This window comes from Cebus imitator, unplaced genomic scaffold (assembly GCF_001604975.1).
Source record: "Cebus imitator isolate Cc_AM_T3 unplaced genomic scaffold, Cebus_imitator-1.0 Scaffold547, whole genome shotgun sequence".
Classification (NCBI taxonomy): domain Eukaryota; kingdom Metazoa; phylum Chordata; class Mammalia; order Primates; family Cebidae; genus Cebus; species Cebus imitator.
In genome coordinates this window covers 674924-680078 of record NW_016107862.1, presented here as the reverse complement: position 1 = coordinate 680078, position 5155 = coordinate 674924, and the positions used below count along the sequence as shown (strand labels likewise).

The 5155-nt window shown below is 48.3% G+C and overlaps 1 long non-coding RNA gene across 1 annotated transcript; it reads left to right on the top strand.

The window, feature by feature from the left end:
- The first annotated feature begins 314 nt into the window (after nucleotides 1–314).
- Nucleotides 315–2533, top strand: LOC119469015. Its single transcript, XR_005197837.1, has 2 exons — nucleotides 315–459; nucleotides 2303–2533. It is a non-coding gene; the product is annotated as an uncharacterized LOC119469015 (long non-coding RNA).
- Nucleotides 2534–5155: the final 2622 nt, after the last annotated feature.

Here is a 5155-nt window from a genome sequence, read left to right as displayed (position 1 = left end):
TTCGAGATTTAGCCCTGCAGCTGGGATGGAATTTTTCCCCTTGCCCTGCCCCTCCCTCTTCCTGCCCTGGAGCTGGGTCTAGAGTGAAGCAAACGAGGGCCGAGAGGAAGATGCCGGGAGAGTGAGCGCCCGTCCCCTAAAATTTTTCACTCTAGGTTCTTTGCTTGTCCACACCTCAGCATGGACACCTCTCCCTCATCTGCTGCTTCACCCCCACCGTGTTGTCAGGATGATTTAACACCTACAAAATGAAAAGGGGGCCAAAAAAAAAAACCCCAAACATCTAGCTTCCCCCTGTTAAGTGTTCAAAGTGTCCTAACTTCCAGCTTTGAAATTGGACTGAAGATGAATCATGCTCCTGGCACCCCCTGGTGAGGGCCCAAGTTGAGCAGATGGCGGACATGGGGGGCCAAAAATGGAACCCTAGACAGAGACACTAGCTGGGTGACCCAAGGCAAGGTGCACTTTGATCTGGCACACCTGTTGAATGGATATATTAAGAGTTTGGGGTTTTAGAAAGAAGAGAGATTCTAGACCCTCTGAGATTTCCGTTTTTTTTTTTTTTCTTAGATGGAGTCTCTCTCTGTTGCCCAGGCTGGAGTGCAGTGGCATGATCTCGACTCACTGCAACCTCCACCTCCTGGGTTCAAGCGATTCTCCTGCCTCAGACCCCTGAGTAGCTGAGATTACAGGCAGGCGACACCACACCCAGTTAATTTTTGTATTTTTAATGGAGAAAGGGTTTCACCATGTTGGTCAGGCTGGTCTCAAACTCCTGACCTTATGATCCACCTGCCTCAGCCTCCCAACGTGCTGGGATTACAGGTGTGAGCCACCATGTCCGGCTTTTTTTTTTTCTTTTGAGACAGAGTCTCATTCTGTCACCCAGGCTGGAGTGCAAGGGCACAATCACAGCTCAGTGCAGCCTCTGCCTCCCAGCTTCAAAGATTCTCCTGCCTCAGCCTCCCGAGTAGCTGGGACTACAAGCGCCCACCACCACACCCAGCTAATTTTTGTATTTTTAGTAGAGACAGAGTTTCACCATGTTGGCCAGGCTGCCCACCTTGGCCTCCCAAAGTGCTGGGATTATAGGCGTGAGCCACTGAGCCCAGCTGACACTCTCTGAGATTCCTAAGAAATGTAAACAGTGGAAAGAAGTTGAGAGAGCAGACAAGTAGTCTCCAGAGAGATCTAATTGGCAGATGAGAGCAGAACTTTACGGGTTATTGTTCTGTCTCCAGATACCCTGGACATCCAAGCAGGGCTAGCAGCTCAGAATTGCCCCCAAACACCTCAGTCTTAATTTTCTCATATGAAAAATAAAGGAATTTTGATTAGTGAATGGTTATCAACCATGAATATACATTAACATCACAAGGAGGCTTTGCAAACACCAGTGCCTGAGCCCCCTCTGGAGATGTGATTGAATTAGCCAGGCCTAGCCACCAGTCCTTTTTAAACTCCCCAGGTGGTTCTACTCTACTGCCAGGCTGGAGAACCTTTAGGAAAGGTGAGGTTTCAGATTCCTTCTTTGACGCTCTGTGATCCTAAGAGATAATAGGTAACTGCTTTTTCACTTGGCTTCTCGGGATAGAATCCAATTCAGGCGTTCCCATTAAAATAACCAAAAGTGTAAAGAAAGGTTAAGGGTCTTTAATTAAGTCTTTGGCTCTCTGGAAGAAGGAAGTTGGGGAAAAGACAGCCATGAGGGCAAGGTTAATGAATACATTTTAAGTAAAAAGTGCTCCAGAGATTCACAGCCTCCATGGTAGCTAAAAAGTCAAAATTAAGTTGCTCTGTGTGCTCAGAGGCCAGGAGGCCCAGCCCAGGGGCATGGCCTTGTAGCCTTGATCATTATGTAGTTCCAGCTGCCCTCCCAGGCGGGTGCAGGCCCTTGAGTAATCAGCTGACAATCTCAAGTTGACCTCCTGTGAGGCCACCAAAGCCTAAAACTAGAGGTCACCCGGGTTTGACTAGGACAGTGGCCAGCCTGGGCTTCTGAGCAGCAAGTGACAGTCAGCTGCAGTGAGTACAGTAGGTGTTAGAGCCTCAGCAAGCTGATCGCATGCTGAGCACAGTGAAAGCCTGAAAGGCACATGGAGGACTGGGCAACAGTGGATTGGAGGGCCAAAGTCCCAGGGCAGAGGTACATCTACTACCTCACAGTAGGTAATCCTAATACAGCTGCACAGTGCATTACAACAGGCAGGCTCTTACCCAGGGCATAAAGGTGTTTTTTTCTTTGTTTTTGTTGTTTTTAATTCCCCTCCTATTTTGTTTTGTTCTCTTTCCTTCTCTCTAGACTTTCCATGTATACTATGAATGCCAAGTCCTGTGAACACCAACTGATGCTTTCAAAGAGCCTGCTGCCTCAGAGCATGTGATGTGGAACTTTCTGGTGGCCTGGGCATGGAAGTTCTCAACCTCAGCTGCACACTGGGTTTAGTTAGTCCCGAGTGAGATCTAGGCATCAGTATATTTTTTAAGCTCCCCATGTGATTCTAATATGGAGCCAAGGGTAAAGAAAACACTGGGCTAAGCCATTCCTGGCCGAGGTGAGGAGGTGATGAGATGGATTGGAAGGGACCATGGCGAGGATTCTTAGGGAAGTCAAGAAGGAGATGTTTTTTTGTTTGTTTTTTTTTTTTTGAGACGGAGTTTTGCTCTTGTTACCCAGGCTGGAGTGCAATGGCGCAATCTCGGCTCACCGCAACCTCCACCTCCTGGGCTCAGGCAATTCTCCTGCCTCAGGCAATTCTCCTGCCTCAGCCTCCTGAGTAGCTGGGATTACAGGCACGTGCCACCGTGCCCAGCTAATTTTTTGTATTTTTAGTAGAGATGGGGTTTCACCATGTTGACCAGGATGGTCTCGATCTCCTGACCTCGTGATCCACCCGCCTCAGCCTCCCAAAGTGCTGGGATTACAGGCTTGAGCCACCGCGCCTGGCCAAGAAGGAGATGAAAGGAGGACTCAGACATGGGAATCTGGCAAGTTTTCAGAAATCACCACTGATGCCTTTTAAAGCTAAAGCCATTATTGAGTCTTATTCATCCATTCATCCACTCACCAGTGACTAATACTGCTGTGTGTCAGGAATATAAAGATGAATTAAGACCCAGTCCCTGCCCTTAGGGAGCACACAGTAGGAGAGACAGACCCATGAACACATGGTGATCATGGACTGTATATGTACTCAATTCTGGGGCTCATAGGGCACCCCATTCTGTGGGTGAGGAGCAAGCTCACCCCAATGTCAGGCGTACTGGGAAGAAGCTAAAGCTAAAATATCCAATGAGAGCTTGCAAGGAGGGCCTGGACAGGGGAAAGGCAAAAACTTGGGCTGTCTGGGCTTCCTGTCCAGATCCTGCGTCCTGAGAAGACTGTGAAGTAGGTACACTCAAGGATACTCTACTGGACAACTCCAGGGGATGTCATTCATTTCTATTTTATGAAAAAACTGCCCACTAGCGTTGTGCACCAAAGTAGCATTGCCAGTGTGATAAGAGAAGCTGACTCTGACCCGAGAGCTCTGGGAGGTACCTCTGCCATTATTTGATATTATCAGAGTCAGCTCCTATGAGAAACACGGGAACAGCTCTAGGCCTGTGGGCTCTGAGAATAGCCACATCTAGAAGCCAGGCAGAAGATTCTCTATTTTCCTTTCCTGTTTTCCCAGAGCCTTCAGTGAAGTAGAATTAAGGAGAGGTCTGAGGCCACCCTTTGGGCTGGCATGGTTCCAGACACTGGCATCCTCAGTGGCCAGGGTAGTTGTGGCATCCCCAGAACTGCAGAGAGACTCACCACAACATGGGTAGTGCTATGGTTTGCATGGGTCCCCCAAAAATTCATATGTTAAAAACTTAATCCCTAATGCAATGGTATTGGGAGGTGGGACCTAGTGAGAAGTGACTGGGTCATGAGAGCAAAGCCCTCATGAATGGATTAATATCATTATTAAAAGAGTGGGTTGTTACAAAGCAAGTCTGGCTCCTGGTGCCTGCTGGTTTTGGGTGCTCACTTCTGCCTTCACCCTTCCACCATGGGATGACCCTCTCCAAATGTCAGTGGCATGTTCTTGGATTGCCCAGCCTCCAGAACTGAATAAATCTCTTTTCTTTGTAAGTTACACTGTCTGTGCTATTCTGCTGAAGCAGCAGCGCAATGGACTAAGACAGGCAGTGACCCAGAGTGACAGCGTCCCGTGCCTCAGACCTCACCCAAACACCCACTGAAATACACTAGATGGAAGGGAGGCTAGAAAGGGGAGTTGTGGTCCTGTGCCATGCTGATGGGGATGTGCAGCTAGCATGGGCTTAATTATTGTTGGCTTTTTTGTTTTTGTTTTTTGTTTTTTTTTTTGAGACGGAGTCTCACTCTGTCCTCCAACTGGAGTGCAGTGGCACAGTCTCGGCTCACTGCAACCTCCACCTTCCAGGTTCAAGCAGTTCTCCTGCCTCAGCCTTCTGAGTAGCTAGGATTAGAGGTGTGTGCCAACACACCCAGCTAACTTTTTTATTTTTAGTGGAAATGGGGTTTCACCATGTTGGCCAGGTTAGTCTCAAACTCCTGACCTTATGATCTGCCCACCTCAGCCTCCCAAAGTGCTGGGGTTACAGGCATGAGCCACCATGCCCAGCCTGGGCTTAATTATTGTGACCTCATTTGTACTCACAACATAGTGAGGCTTGGGGAAAATGTGGAAGTGGGTAAGAACATTCAAATGACACTTTAAGTATTGGATTAGATTTAAAAAAAAAAAAAAAAAAGTCCTGCATATGGGCAAGAGGGACCCCAGTGGTCTCTCTGAATAGGTTCAAAGAAATCAAGAAGGGCCTCTCAGCGGCACTGCCTGAGCTGGGCCTTAAAAGGCTAATGGACCTCAACTAAGTGGACTAAGCCAGTGACACCGTCTGAGCTGGGTCTTAAAAGATGAATGGACCCCAGCCAAGCAATCCAGGTGCAGGGGACAGCATGTACACAGGTATATGGGGCAAATGCCTTCTGTGGTCCGGGAATTGTCTGTGTCTGAGACCTGAGATCTGATGCCGGGGGGCAGATGGCATCACACTGGGGAGAGATGATTGCATCAGCTTAGAAGTGTAGGCCTCGTCTTGTAGCCAATGGGCAGTCCCAAATAATTATTTTTTTTTTATT